Here is a 16,931-nt window from a genome sequence, read left to right on the forward strand (position 1 = left end):
ATAGGCAGTTTATGTATATCGTCATACAAAAGCAAAGATCGAAATAAAGAGACTAATCAAACAACAATCACAAGGCAAGATTAATATTCATGAGGCATCCATACAGTCAGTTTGCTCCATTCAGCCTGTCACCATGACAATGGCAGGGTATATAAGCATGAGAGCACTGCATTTTGATATGGCTGGTCAAAGTCATCAGCATCAGTAAATAATTTAAGTATATAAATAGTAGAACAACTTGCTATTATTTATTTTTTTATAAAATACTGGCCAAACGGGCCGATGGATCGTATGAGGACAAGCAATAGGCTAGTTATCAAGTAATCAAATCAGTTGCTTTTTAGTTGCGTTAAGACACGAAATTACTTTGGAATTACACACTATCCACACACTATGACGTCATAGAAAAACAATAGAATGTCGGATTTGATTGAAATTCATAAGTAAGTTAAAAAGAAAATGTTTTTCGTTAGTTTTACATCTGTCTTTATAGTAATCAAAATTTCATACCAAATTTATCTTGAACCTAGTACCTACCCGACCCAATTAGCTTCGCCCATAGCCACACCTGTCCCGGGAATGTTACTTATGTAAAAACTCTTTAACACGTTCTTAGGATTAAAATTCTAAGGTCTACTCTGTTAAATGGATAATAAAACATTACTTATTTTATTTTAACTACTTGTAAACAGTATATCAGGGGGACCGACAGCGTTGTCCGCGCGGCGTCGGCGCAAGAACATACGGTTGGACGTTCGCGCAGGCCGCGACGGACACTGGTGTCTGCCATATGACATCTCGGAAAATAATAAGTAAATCGTCGTTTCTGTAAGGCGCCCGTAATTTTTGAGTTATTTCCTGACAATATTTGCGAAAAAACTCCTCAACGATTTTTGGATAATTCTCGATTTATTAGTGATGCGTCAGGGGAAAGTATGCTGTCAGACACATGGTGTCCGTTATGGCACTCAACTTGTTAATAGTAAGGATACTAAGAAATTCTCATCAGAAATCCTTACTTCCTACTTCCTAGGGGGCAGGTTAGGATTTTAATAAGGGCCCTCACGGGGCATTGCAGACTCAATAAGCACCTACACAGAATGGAGCTGACCGAGTCCCCTTTATGCAGATTCTACTTAAGGGAGGATGAGACGCCACTACATCTGTTGTGCAACTGTGAGGCTCTCATGCATAGTAGAAGCCGTACACTTGAGGGCCACGTAATGGACCCCCGGGAAGTCATGGAGCTTTCTGCCAAAAACACGCTAGATCTCTTCGAACGGATCGGTCTAGAGGAGGATTTTTAAATGTAGGGATTTAGGTCACAATAGATCTGATAAGGTCGCAGTGATCTCGCGGGCTGTATCAGTTCGCCCCTCACAACTCTCAAATAATAATAATAATAATAATAAGGATAGTAGCTGCTTCTCTTTTTCAAATAGTTCTTTCTTGTACTCTAGTCTTATCTGCCTAAAGGTTAGGTAATTAAGCTCTTTTTGCGTAACTTTTGAGTCTTTTTACTGCCAACTAACTTAAAGTGGGAACATTTTGGCGGTGTCGGCACATAACTGGTCACAAGTGCGTTGCGGCCTTCGATGAGAGTATGCTTCGAGTATATAACATAACACATAAAAATCTAAGCAGAGATTATGTGGCGGGACTGGGGGCTTAACAGGCCACATTGAAGCAATTCATGTAAGAAAGCAATTTTGCTATTTGACATTTATTGTTGACATTGCACATTTACTTTTAAGTTAAATACAAAACTCTTTATTGCACTTAAAACAGACATATAAATAAACAATCTCCAATGATCGTTTTATACGCGGAATATTGCGGAAATGTCGAATTACATTATTGCTTTTTAGATGAAATGCTTCAATGTAGCCTTTAATTTTTCTTGGAGAGACTTATGGATAGATGGGGGTGGTTCTAGTGCTGTGGGGCGCTCGAGAACTAAAGCCTAAAGGCCAGACAAGACATAAGTCCTAATCAATAATTAGCCACAAGGCAGAGAGAGAAATACATTTTTTAACTCTGAGAATTGTCTGTACGCATTCTATACAGTCCAGTCAGTCTTTTGAACTTCTCTCTTCTTTTGTAGCTCATATTCTGATAACCATAGCGATACTGTCTGCCGTCGTCTGTTTTTCCAACTCGTTATAATCTGGGGGTCTTCAAAACTAGAGTGAATAGGCATTTGGTAGGTAAGCTCGATCCACCCTAGACCTTATCGTCACTTACCTTCAGGTGAGATTGTGGTCAAACGTGAGCCTATGTTATTAAAAAAAAGATAGGTATTAAATCGTTTTTCTAAAACATATCACTCATGAACAGCAAAAATTTCGTTCTTCTCGTCTGTCGGTTTAACGCGTAAGTACAAACACAGACAGAGACAGACAGACCGCGCGCGGCTAACGGAAACTTAGACTTAAGTGAGACCCAGCCAGGGGGTGAGGTAAACCTAGCTCGACACCGATACGAATTGGTGCGGGGCGAAGAGTGTCCGTTCTAAACTTAGTATTTATTATTGTTTATGCTTTGGTTTAGAGACTAAATCTTAACTTCTTGAGTTACTGAACAACTTCACACTGTGGCGTAAATAATTACGCAAGTCATAATCCGGTTGAATAAGACGGTGCATTCTAGCAAAAAAATAAAATGAATCATACTATTGTTGTGCTGAGATATTTGAGTACGCTATTATTGTGCTCTTCAAATAGTATGTCAACCGTGATTGTTAAAAAAAAATGTTTCAGAAAACTGCTTAGTGTCATGCACTTTAGTTCATTACTTTGAAGTTAATAGGTTTAAAGTCACAGAAATTACTTGATATTTTATCACGCCCCAGACACTCCATACAAAAATCTCATTTTTACCGTGTGCCGCTTTACCACGTAAGTGCGAGCGACCCTTACTCCTTTGCAGCTTACGGCTATTAAGACTAACTTAAGGAGAAGACGGAGCTGTGCGGAGATGAGCGGAGATGTGCAGGAATCGACCGATTGGTCGATTCCGATTGGTCGACGGTGATTACCGTGAGGGAGAGAGTCACAGAGCGTCTTCGTTTTTCGCTCTCTCGAACGCTGTGATTGGTCAAATCCGCACATCTCCGCGTCAGCGGAAACCCGGCCTGAAACCCAAAGGGGGTGAGGCAAATTTAGCTCGGCGCCCGATATGAATTGGTGCGGGGGTAGTAGGTAGTGTAAGTGATCGGTTCGTGTTTTGTTATTTATGTGACTGTTTTGTTTTGATATTTTATAGAGACGTCAATTTTGTCTTATGAGAGTGCGGCAGTGAGTAGGTAAATATCTCACCTCCTCCAAAAAGTGGCTGAAAAAATGTAGTGTAAAGCTAGTCCAAGGAAACTCCCTGGGCAACTGAACATCACAATATACTTACAGGGTGTTAGTGACATCGTAACGAATACTGAGGGGGATGATTCAGTTTATTATTCTGAGTTAATATCAAGTGGAATTTCGTTTTTAACTCAGAATCATAGGCTGAATCAACCCCCTCAGTATTGGTTACGATGTCACTAACATCCTGTATATACGTTTTTACATTAAAATACCAGACAGTATTTTGAATTTGTTATAAAATAAATTTAAATCTCATGTGACAAGCCGCTAAAGGCCGTTAAGGGCCCCTGACATGGCTCATGTAACAATTATTACCCTCGAAAGAGATGGCGTGACGACTTGGACGCTTGCCGAAGGGACTGGCCGGAGTACGCACAGGACCGCGAAAAATGGAAAGAGGAAGGGGAGGCCTTTGCCCATCAGTGAGATCTTATAGGCTAGATTACATTAGATTTATAAATATCAACAACAACGTTCCAAGGTCGGTTCAATGAACTTTACATAGACATGAATTAAATTAAGTATAATTTGTATAGCATAGACAAATTAACCAAAGTCCACTATAGCAAATGAACCGCAATTGTTTCTCATCACTGAAGATCGACGAACGACTGTCAATTTTAATAATCGGTCCAATAATCGACTATAATCGAATCGAGTGAGTCATCGGATTACCATCGGAATCGTTGACAATACGATTTATGGTAATATTGTTCTGTTACTTATAATGGCTTTTCTTTTTTGACTATACAGGGTGTTACTGACATCGTAACGAATAATGATTGAGACCATGATTCTGAGTTAATACCAAGTGGATTAATTCGTTGCAAAATTCGTTTCTTTTTTACAATTTTCAATTCTATACTCTTACGACCGAAACGGCCTCTGTGGTCCAATGGTTGAGCGTTGGACTCGCGATCCGGAAGTCCCGGGTTCGAATCCCGGTGGGGACATATCACAAAAATCACTTTGTGATCCCTAGTTTGGTTAGGACATTACAGGCATCACCTGAGTGTCCGAAAGTAAGATGATACGTTCTTCGGAAGGCACGTTAAGCCGTTGGTCCCGGCTGCATTAGCAGTCGTTAATTAACCGTCAATCCGCACTGGGCCCGCGTGGTGGTTTAAGGCCCGATCTCCCCATCCATCCATAGGGAAATCCCGTGACCCAGCAGTGGGGACGTTAATGTGCCGATGATGATGATATTTCGATATAATCATGAAGGTTTTTATAGGAAGTTTTATATTATGCTTTGCTAAAGTCTTCATCGAACAAGATATTTACTGCCAACGATGTTCAGTGTAACCTGAGCAGTTACGCTCATTAGGTTCTTTACGCTCCCATCTGAGGTATATTCAACGAAACAAACAATGTTTTTAAAGCGAATAAAAGCAAGGTCCGTGCGACCTTCTGCCGGGACATAAAAAGAGGATTCGTGTCGAGGCCATTCCGGACAAACAATTCAACTTTGCTATAGTTACGACCATTAGTGTGTTGGTGGACATCGATTATGCTAAGGCTGGTTATTTATAAGTTTACTGATGCTAATTCCAGTACATACAATCTAATTTTATTTTATGTTCATCATCACCAGCCCATTAACGTCCCCACTGCTGGGGCACGGGCCTTTCCTATGGATGGATAGGGAGATCGGGCCTTAAACCATCACGCGGGCCCAGTGCGGATTGATGGTTAACGACTGCTAATGCAGCCGGGACCGACGGCTTAACGTGACTTCCGAAGCACGGAGGAGCTCGAGATGAAAACTTTTTTTTTGTGGTCACCCATCCTATGACCGGCCTTTGCGAAAGTTACTTAACTTCAACAATCGCAGACCGAGCGCGTTTACCGCTGCGCCACCGAGCTAAGTTATTTTAAGTTATACATGCAATTTTCTTATCCGTCGAAAAGGAAAGGGACGGGTAATCGACAGACAGAAAATTTATGGAACACACGTCAATTTTTAAACAGAAATAAAATCCCTCACAATGCTTCTACTGACATCTCATTTATTTAAATCCGACAGGGGGTTTAGATTGGAACAAGACGTGGACACACATAGCGGTCAAACACATAACCCTCCTTTTCGCTTCGCAAAAGTCGGGTAAAAAGATTGAATTCCGTTTTTTTCCGTTACTCCCAGCCCAGAAGAGAAGCAAACCCCACTACCAGTCAAATATCCAAAAATTGAGCCTGCCTGTAACCACTGACCCAATAAACCATTTAAAGCGGAAGTGGCCTTGAATATGCAAGTGAATTTGGTCGTAATTTCTCCTTTTGACGGTTCGGTTGCTGGCATCGAGTTGCCGGTGATAAATCACAACATTGGGGGCACTCGTAAAAGACAATCACTGTAATCGTAACTCTTCATTGATCAAATGGAATTTCTCGTAAAATTGTTATCACCGGATGTTTTTCGCAATGTTCGAATTGTGAACAATGAACTGTTTAGGCGAGGGCAAATCTTATAAGGGTGATTGATTCCAGTTGAAAAAATAATAATAACCACATTTAGAATAAATTGTCTTTAGGGGCATCTACGTGTTGACTTCGGCCCCACGCACGCCTCCCAAAAGTCCGGGAATCCATAGGCCCGAGTTATGGCAGCGACATCATTATCATCATTTCCCTAGCATTATACCGTTTTTCATAGAGTCATAGGTGATAGGGTTTCATAGGAGCATCTAACCTGAAGACACAAACAAATTTTAATGACATACAAATAATAATAAATATCTTATCCATAAAAAAATTGTTGCTGTTTTAGAAAATATGAAATGTTCATTTTTACTGTGACCACCTCACAGTCACACCTCAGACCACCTCGCAATGAAATTTGTTGAAGCTTAAATATCTTACAATCATTAAGACGTAACGATATGTCAGAGTGCTTATTTGATGCGTGTTTGCGTGTTCTTGCAAAATAGCGTACCATAACAAAACCCATAACAAAAACTTTGATGTAGGCGCCCCTTTAACCTGTAACCAATCCAAGAATTCCAATTGACAGTTTACGGAGAAGTATTTTATAAAAATACAGACGCTTATTTTTTACCTCTTAAAATGTTTTATTTCCTCGAAAAAGTCAAAATTCAAAAATATTTATTAGCGCATTATATTTGTCAGCACTCTTTGAACGTCAAAAATTAAATTAGGTACATTAAAGTATGTAACTAGCTGTAAAACTATTACTATAACGCTGAGGGGAAGACGTGGCCAGAAAATCTCCCAGCACAGGCAGCAAACCTACTTTTTCATGTTTGCCTTTCTTTAAACAAAAATCCAGTTTGAAGTTTTAAATAATAGAAAAAACATATTTTTCTACAATAATTTTACATTTCGCTCGAAAACGGCTGGTCACGTGACAATTCACCCAATGACGTCACATTTCAACAAACAAAGTGTCAAACAGTATACCTATCTTGAAACTAGTTTTTGTTTATTTTGTGAAATGTGACGTCACACGAAGCTCAATCATGGCGCCCATGTTTCGGGTCTTGTAATACACAGATAAAAGAACGCATTCTTATTTTGTAAAAATAAAATATTTAAAAATGATCTTAATAAAGAAAAAATCTATTGGATTAATATCGTTAAATCTTCTTCTATCGTGTGGGTTGTGAGGTGGATTACCAACTCCATCAACCCTGGTGTCAGGGTTATTATTGAACCGCCTTAGACCCCTGACATGACTCATGTAACGACAACGTACTTACATCAGTAAGTAGTAACCGGGACCAACGGCTTAACGTGCCTTCCAAAGCACGGATAATCTTACTTTCGGACAACCTGTGATCAGCCTGTAATGTCCTAACCAAACTAGGGGTCACAAAGTGATTTTTGTGTCATGTCCCCACTGGGATTCGAACTCGGGACCTCCAGATCGTGAGCACAACGCTCAACTCAAACTACCATATGCGACATATTTCATATTTGATTTCTACAACTTTTGAGTAGCCAATTCGAACAAATCGCGTGTCACCGCACCATACAAAGCAAATGATATTGCATAACGTTTACATTCGCGTTCGCGTTATCACGCTTCCCGATGTCTGGGGTGACCTTTGTCGAAGAATCTAGGTCAACGCCATCTGACCTTTTTGTTTGTGTGGCAGATTGAAAAAGACGAACGATCCCCGGAGATAGCCGAAGACACACGAGGCTATTTCGGGTGCAGCGAACTGCAGGGTACGAATTTGATTAGATGCCGGATTGCAGATGGTTAGATGTTAGATGGGCTAATTAGGTTAATTTTGAGTTGACTCATTATAAGTATTACGATAATAGATTATTCACACACAATGGACACAAAATACAGAGATAACGACAACATATGGGTGAATCTCAAAATTTCAAGTTTGGTCGCGAAATTTCATACTATTTTTTCGTGAAATATTGGGTTCCGAGATGAAAAAGATCCAAAAGGATCCTCGGTTCCGACATGAAAAAGGAATTTTTCAATTCCCAATTTTCCCAATTTCCCCAATTTTTCACGAAAAAAATATATATTATGACAGTCGCCACCAAACTTGACACATTTTGATATCATAAAAGCACAATAAGGCTTTATTGCTCATGCAGCATTTTTTTCCAAACAACCTTTGGGTACAGAAAAAAAATTGTACAAATATAATAGTAAATAATACATTACATTTTTTTTACATTTAAAAAAAACACTCATCCTCTGAATCAGAAATTAAACCGAAACTTTTTGTACAGCGAACAGCAGCAGTTACAACTTTCAAAATATCTATGGTAGTTCATCGTTCATAAATTTAGGCGAAACAATCTAGGTATTTGTGGTAACCACCATATATATAATGATAATTTTGCATCTATCTATTCATACCAAAATATTGGTTCATTAGTTCATAAAGTTAAGCACATCATTGCGCATTTCTGCTAGCTTTATTTTTCTATCAAACACATACACACAATTTACTTCTTCTGTTTGATGTCCCAAGTAGCAACCGATTGTCTTAAAAGAGAATTGTAGATATCTTGAAGGCAAGTAGACTAAATCAAACCCTTGTCTTGGATAAGTCTTATAGGTCTCCAAGATATCCCTCAAGATATCTTGAAGATACAGTTTAGTAAAAGTGGGCACATACTTTAACTCTTATACAAGACAGACTTAAGACAACGTTAAGTCAGACTTAAACCCTACTTTAGACAATGTTCTTGCATATTCTAAACTTAGAATTCTTGTAGTATCACTTAATACCAAGAATGTATACTTGAAGATATCTACAATACTTAGTTAAGACTATAGGATTGAATTGCACTGAGTCAATTGTAACTTAACGAAGTAAAACTTCAGGTCATACTAAAACGATTTTTACTTCACGCGTCTTTATTTTAGAATATAATGGCGAACATTTATATTAACACAAGAAATGAAGTCTGTAAGAAAATGGCGTCTAAAATATTTGTTAAGTTGTTTTAACAAAAGGTTATTCTGCCGTTTCACATACAGGAAATTATAAACGCATGATTGTTTCTCGTGTAAAATCGATAGAAAGTGTTAAAAAACAGAAGGGCCTTTAATATACCAGAAAAATAATAATAAAATTTGGCTTGATTATACAGCAAATAAAAAAAATGGTGACATATAGTATAGAGAAATTCATTTTCTATTAATATGTGACAGCTGAATGCAGTAATTGTTACTACAACAGAAATATATATTAATTTACTTCAGTTTTTGACGATAATATTGTCAAAAAAATATTACATGTTTTCTTCCTGTAAGTGCAAAATGGCGTTAAGTAATATTTTTCTAAATGAAGTAAGACTTTAGAAACAATTGATTTCGTAAGAATCAGTTTAGAAAAGTAAAGTCAAGTTGCACTTCATCAAGTACTAGTTAAGATAAATTTTACTTCAATTGTCTAGGAGTATACCAACTTAAGACAAAAAGTATTTAGTGAATTCCTACTTAAAACTCTTATATCTAAAGTGATCCTCTATTTTGATTTAGTAAAGTAATGTCGTAAAATCATGTTTGTTTATTCTGTGCCAGAATCATCTATGTAACAAGTAACAATTAAAATCGAACAAGCTTAAAACCTATGGAAAGTATGTTTGTTTGAGAGGTAAGTTTTTCGACTCGTGGAAGATAAAAAAATATTGTTATGCTGAGTTCTTACTTGGATAGGAATGTGATTTACTTAATTATTTAATATTTATCACAATTTTGAACTAACAAACATAAACTCAATTTGCTAATGAGTCTCCGCGCATACATTCTCATAGGTACCTACATGGTTCGCTGACGCAAAGTAGGTACGATCACCGCGCTTCTAATTGCCAACGGAAACAATGTGATTATTGTAAAAATTAACGAGTATCCGTTGAATATTGTATATACGAAGAACCCTTGCAATTTGATTAACGTCGTGTGTGTGCGCGGTAGTTTCTAATCCCACCTAAAACATTATTGTTAAAAAAGGCGGCCAAATTCCCGATGTCTTTATCAAGCTAAAAAAATAAAGGAATCGAATCTAATGCCCACTTTAAATGCATTTAACCATACACAAAACTTAAAATAGATAATAATATGTTTTGTTTATGATTGTGAATAAAGCTTAGTTAAAAATAGGTACATTTTTAAAATTATTAAAAGAAAGAATGAAAGAAAAGTATCTAGACACGCGTTAGCATGTCAAGCCAAGTTCAAGAAATAGAACTGGCGAGCCGCACCGTGTGTATTATTACACGAACCATTTGGAGCCACTTTTGACCCCCTCATAAATCAAAAACTATTTCACATAAACGTATCAAATTTGGCTCATATATTGAGACTTGTAAGATACATATAAGTGTTCTGAATTTCATAAGCTTATCTCAAACGGTTATTTAGATATTAATGTCCAAAATCCTCATTTTTATCATTGACTGACTGACTGACTCATTTTTATCAAAACTCTAACCCAGTTCCAGATGACCTAGAGAGTTAAAATTTGGTATGCAGATAGGTAATTAGATGAATATAAAGGAAAAAATAAAAAAACTGGCAACTTTTTAATAATTAGATTCTATCATGAACGCTTAACATAAATACCTAATTAGTGCCTGTACCTAACTATAGATGTAAGAATCAGTAAGTAATCAAAACTCATGACAGCCGGTCTTTTTGTGGTAGGTATGTAGAATAACTTAACATAACATACAATCACGCCTATATGCCCTATCGGGGTAGGCAGAGCACTAAGTGATCATAAAACCACTTGATGCCACATTCGACAAGTACTTTAAGGGTAGGTAAGCAAGTTGGAACATGTGTTTAGCGGTGATAGGTTGTCAGCTTTTCGCCCACGATACAACACAACTCTCATCCATTTTACTGGCTAATTATTTTTTTTTAACTTAACGTGAATCTTAAACGAGTTTAATAGGTATTCAAATGTTTTATACCTATAAAGTCGACGTTTAGTTTTGAATTTGTCCTTTTAAAAGGACCCACGCGTTACGAAGATATGTACTTACCTACAATAAGACAGACCTTAGGCTACAATATATTATCTTATGTTATAAGAAGATATGATATGTTATACTGTTACTTATAAATAAATTTCAAGACTGACTATTGAACTTGGCATCCATTTAGATCTCACTTCTTTTGTCGTTGAAGTCAACAACCAAAGCATTTATCATAATATTGAACTTGGCTCTCATTTCACATTTATGTTTTTGATTGGATTTATTTATTATTAGACTAATAGGTACCTAATTTTATATTTGAACTTAGCAGGTTTTAATATAAAACTCGATTTTTCATGGTGTAGTGTTGCCGTGCGCTTAGACTAGGTTAGACTAGCTTAGTCATTTTTGAGAAGATTTGTGCGAGACGTAGGTACCTGGGCCGCCACACGCTGGATCGGATTTGAAAAACAGGAACTTACGATTTTTTTGCCAAAATTAAATGATTGTGTTATACCAATCGATATAAAAAAAATGATGGCAATGAAGAAGATATCGCATCGCTAACAAAAACAGTGGGATGTGCATTATCACAGGTTAATTTTCTGTATTTAATATTCTGCCTTCGAAAACCACCAGATCCTGTTATTATTTGGACTTCATCCATCTTTCTGCTTGCTTCTATTTCGATTTTATCGTCCATTGAATAGACTTTTCTTATGTTTTACTTATTGTAGTCAAAAACGAATAAAACAGTCTTGTATAGGAGCAACAAATAATAAAAATTGCCTTAAGTATATCTAGGCAATCAATTTTTACTTTACAAGACTAAACTGATACTTCACTAAATCAATTTAGTGTTAAGTGAGCCTTTAAATAATCTGAGTAAAGTAAAAGAATACTTGTAGACTTAACAGTAGGCTGAGATAAGACTAAATAGTTTTGTGAATACTTAACTTGGTTTTGTGTATTCTAAATTATCTAAAGTAGGATTTGTTGAAAACTATATAGTATTAAAGAAGGAAATGAATTTATGAAGTCCTAATAAGTCCTATTTGATTTGGATAAATCTCACTTTAGCTTAAGTTTAGACATATATGACTTAACCACAATTCTTGATTGCTACTTGGGGTTGAATCAAATGGCAGATTTAAATTTCTCAGATCGACATTTTCATAGTTCTATATTCAAATCATATCTTGTCTGTCTTTCCAGGATTCTTCATAAATGTAGAACTATTTATAAATTATAGATCCTTCTAGGTCACAATATCACCTCTAACTCCGTTAAGCCGGAGTCGAGTCTCGAATTTACTGGAGCAATTATCCCCATTTCCCGTTCGCAGACTTATTTAAGCTACAATAATTGCCCTGAGCCATTAAGAGAGATTCTGTTTATTTGTAATTGAAGGGTCATTGAGAACATGACCAATAATGGCTGTAATCAAAAGAAGAACGCCGCAAGAGGATTAGTATTTAGTACGCAGAAGTCAAACACACACACAATCAGTGTTGCAACTAAGTATAGTGAGCATTTCTACTTAAGCGACTTGTGTCAATCCATAACTAGATCATAACATTAGCAGTTGTAAATGTATTTGAAGAGCTATTAGTTTTTCATTGTTTGAAAGCGGTTACTGTAATGTTAAGAATCCTCCGTTTCTGACAGAGCAGGGTATGAATTGATAACCGCGAAGACTGTTAATAGGATCTGCAAGTGTGTGTGTGTGTATGTGTGTGTGTGTTTACCATGTTTTTATTGAGCTATTACACTGAATGTATCTATTTCCGCAACCGTCGTCGGTGTAGACATAAAGAGTGAGTAACAATGAGTTTTTCGCTTCAATTACTTTTAACTGATCATTGTCATTACCATCATCATCATCATCAGCCCATTAACGTACCCACTGCTGGGCACGGGCCTTCCCTATGGATGGATAGGGAGATCGGGCCTTAAACCATCACGCGGGCCCAGTGCGGATTGATGGTTATTAACTGCTGATGCAGCCGGGACCAACTGCTTAACGTGCCTTCCTATGCACGGAGGGGCTCGAGACGAAAACTTTTTATTTTGTGGTCACCCATCCTATGACCGGCCTTTGCGAAAGTTGCTTAACTTCAACAATCGCAGACCGAGCGCGTTTACCGCTGCGCCACCGAGCTCCTCACCATCCATCCATTATCATTATTAACTTTTTACTAGTTGGAATATAATATCTGTGTCTCATTCTAAAGTAGGTAGTTAAAAGTCCGAAAGATACAAGGGAGGTAAGATGATTCCGTGCTTCTAAAAGCACGTTAAGCTGTTGGTCCCGGGCTCCTAGTCCAAATGCCTTCACCAACCCGCAGTGGAGCAGCGTGAAGTTTATTCCATATCCCTTCCGGTTCATTGAGGGGGAGGCCTGTACCCAGCAGTGGGACGTATATAGTCTGTTTATGTTATGTGACAGTTTAGTTGGAGTTGAATAAATAGTCATTGAAGTAGAATTCCGAAGTCCTTGAATGTCCTTGATTTTCAATTTTAGGGTTTCTTTCATTATTGATCCTGAATATGATAACAATCCACTGAAGAAGAAGCATTGTATTTGAGGACAGCTCGGTAGATTAATGGAATATCCTTAGCGACCTTTGAGAATGACATTTTACGAAATGTAATTGGCATAATATTGTCATCTTGTATTTAGATCAGAAGCTTTTCATAATGAATGTTTCAGATGCTCAAGGCTATATCAAAGCAAACTCCCAGGGATGAAATCTAGCTAGATCGATCCCTCTCGTCCTAGAAACCTCGTTATAACGTTCGTGAAATTATTTATGCCTTCCCCCAGGAAATATCCAAATTTCACTTATACAAAAATAGATAATTATATTTTTTGGCTAAGAGCCAATTATTTAGTAAGAGTTATTGTTACAATTATTATATCCAGGTTCTTAAGCCTACTCGATGAAGGATTGACGCAAATCGGGTCGCACGGGGCAAGTGGGGTGGCGGGGAAGCGGGGGCGCACTGTGACCTACTTTCAGTGACCTGGTCACACGCATAACCTAGCACACCTGCGATTAATATGATCTAAGTGCGTAGTTCAGATTGCTTGTTGTCATGACTGTTGTTTGCTTCCTCGATATTGTTTAGGGGTGTTTTATATTTTAGATAGATACTTAATCAAAATTTAGACTTGTTACTTTTAGAATAAGTACACATTTGAGCAGAATAGAGCAGCACCATTTTGGAAAATCGGTGAAAAACTTAACTTTTTAATAAGGTTTTATACAGCATTAAATTCAAGGCTTTCGTTTGAAGGCCACGTTAGGTAAAATTACAGAGAACTGTTGATGTATGTAACATGGGTCCTCTTCAAGCACCAAATAGGACACAGTTGAGAAGATCAGCTTGGTATATTGGTTTATTAGAGGAGGCATTTTTACATGTCATGATACATCATCATGTATGTATGATGATGTATTGTCGTGTACCAATGTTTGGGTGAAGGAATGACGGTGGTTACTGAGATTTGTTTTTACTTAAACTTCTTCTTCTATCGTGTGGGTTGTGAGGTAAATTACCAACCTCATCAATCCTGGTGTCAGGGTTATTATTGAGCCTTTATTAATAATACGACAGAGGTCATTGCAAAAGAGAATTAATATCAAAATTTCAAAACCTTCAGCATGTACTAGTCGCAATACAAGTCGCATAAATACCTTCTGTCTCCTGACATTCCTTGCCGTCTTTCAAAACGGTTACTTTTAAAATATCGTGCTTGATGAGTCATCCAGCCAGCATGATGAGTCTAGTAGAGGTCAGATCATCACATTACCATGTAGTCCAGAAACTATATCTAAAAAAGAAACGAGACATTTTCGATAAGGACAGTCAGGTTAATGACTACTTCAAAGAAAGGACTGACTTCGCTGGGAGTAGCGTGCTCCATGCCATATAAACCCAACTTATCTGCTTATAGTCAATGAGACTGATCGCAAGATACAAAAGAAACCATGTAGTCATGTCGATTCAATATGCCACTCAACATTTTAACTACTCAAAAACTTATTACAGACAGAGGGATTGTGTCCTCTAACATGATGGACTAATGTTATGGGCGATAGGCTGATCCCTTATCACCATAAGGTTTATCATATCCAGCTTACGACATGGTATCAACAGTGGCTGCAAGTTGTCTTTGATTTCTTGTGGCTCTGCCCACCCCATTAGGGATTACGGGCGTGAGTTTATGTATGTATGTATGTAAAAACTTATTACAGAGTATGTCACGCCCAGGGAGCTCATTACGCTAAAGATGTTTAATTTTCTAATTGAGTTACTCCTATAAAATTCCGAGCAGCGTCAAAGTAATTCCAAATTACTTTCACGTATAGCGGAAAATTGGGCTGGCATGTTTATGGTCATATCTTGGTTCGAGGTCACGGTCTTAACGGCGTGTTCACATCTCCACGTCGTAACGTGGAAATTCACGTTAATGATGCTGTCGGGAAACGTCGCGATTTCCACCAGGCCACATCAGGCACCGTGAATTTGCTCGTTAACGGCGCTGTAACTTGGTGACGTGAAAATATCCTTACTGGCTGTTTCTCTGTTGACGAATAGCGACAAAAGATTGTCAGGAAAGTCGCTAGGTGAGGAATAAACAAGATATTAAAGATTCGAGTCTTGTGATGTGCTTTGGCTGAGACTTATGTCCAGAAATGGATTTCTATATAAGGTCCTACAGGCTGATTGATCCAATTTGGTTAAGTAGGTACATACAAGAAAATTTTGCTTATCGTTTCCGAGATAAAGTTTGAGAAAAATATGTACAGTGATGAGCAATATCATGTACCCATTTTAGAACCCTGTCGCACTCTCATATTTGCCATTTAATGAGACTTACGGTTTAATTTGTCAAATAGTTAGTGTGCCATGGTTTCTAAGTGTATACATATTAGTACTCGTGACCGTACTTGGATGGATTTATCACTTTCTGCACAGACCACCAACATATTTTATTTCTTCAAACCATTCAGTTAAACAATCCTATCTAGCAACTATCATCAACCTTTTTTTTTTTTTGTCGTGACTTATTGTAGATTTGCTGCAGATGGCATTAACTACTTGGCCGGACAAATGGGGAGCGCTGAAGGCTCTCACCCGGGGAAGGCTCTCACCCGGTAAGGCTCTCACCCGGGAATCATCAACCACACAGTATCCAAAAGCTCCCTTTATAACCCATATAATTCATGGATAAAATGAAATGGAATTCTATAGTCTCTGCTTACCCCGGTGGGAAATAGGCGTGAGTTTATGTTTATGTATGTATAATTCATGGATAAGCCGTCATCCACACAAGGCTCATGTGCACCAATTCTCTTGAACAGCATGTAAGCGGGCAAAACAACCGTATCTTGATAGCCCACAAGAGCCAGGGTTCGATGTAATTTTCCAGCCTGTTGACACAGAAACATCCGATGATTTCAAATATTACACGTTTTGTTACCAAGCCGGCTGTTAATTAGTTAGATACTATATGAATCCACATGAGGAGGTCGGTGGCGCAGCGGTAAACGCGCTCGGTCTGCGATTGTTGAAGTTAAGCAACTTTCGCAACGGCCGGTCGTAGGATGGGTGACCACAAAAAAAAAGTTTTCATCTCGAGCTCCTCCGTGCTTCGGAAGGCACGTTAAGCCGTTGGTCCCGGTTGTATTAGCAGTCGTTAATAACCATCAATCCGCACTGGGCCCACGTGATGGTTTAAGGCCCGATCTCCCTATTCATCCTTAGGGAAGGCCCGTGCCCCAGCAGTAGGGACGTTAATGGGCTGATGATGATGATGAATCCACATCACAAGTGGTCTGTAAAGGTTTTCTTTTCGTTACCCGATTACTCTAGCCACCCGATTACTCTAGCCATAGAGGCAGCCAATCAGCTCGCGACACCAAACACTTCAGGACCCCGATATCGACCCCGCCGGCGTGGTCGACGATTTCCCTCATTCAGCGCTTATCGCTATCGACCCGCTCGGGTCGATTAATTCTTTCAAATATTTTTTCCTCTCAGACGACGCCCTGAGCCGAGGTTCGCGCCCAACGGGGCACCCTCAGGCCTGTTGTCTTAAACGTTGTACCGGGTGAAAGCTTTCAGCGCTCCCCAATT

The 16,931-nt window shown here is 38.3% G+C and overlaps 2 protein-coding genes and 1 non-coding gene across 5 annotated transcripts in view; 2 read left to right on the plus strand and 1 right to left on the minus strand.

The window, feature by feature from the left end:
• The window catches only part of LOC126367787 (putative fatty acyl-CoA reductase CG5065), a 576,419-nt gene that overhangs the window by 183,490 nt on the left and 375,998 nt on the right, over positions 1-16,931 (minus strand). The gene's annotated exons all lie outside the window — the stretch shown is intronic.
• The window catches only part of LOC126367777 (ecdysone receptor), a 431,491-nt gene that overhangs the window by 82,475 nt on the left and 332,085 nt on the right, over positions 1-16,931 (plus strand). The gene's annotated exons all lie outside the window — the stretch shown is intronic.
• Positions 4,244-4,315, plus strand: Trnaa-cgc (transfer RNA alanine (anticodon CGC)). The gene has a single exon. It is a non-coding gene; the product is annotated as a tRNA-Ala (tRNA).

This window comes from Pectinophora gossypiella, chromosome 6, assembly GCF_024362695.1.
Source record: "Pectinophora gossypiella chromosome 6, ilPecGoss1.1, whole genome shotgun sequence".
Lineage (NCBI taxonomy): Eukaryota > Metazoa > Arthropoda > Insecta > Lepidoptera > Gelechiidae > Pectinophora > Pectinophora gossypiella.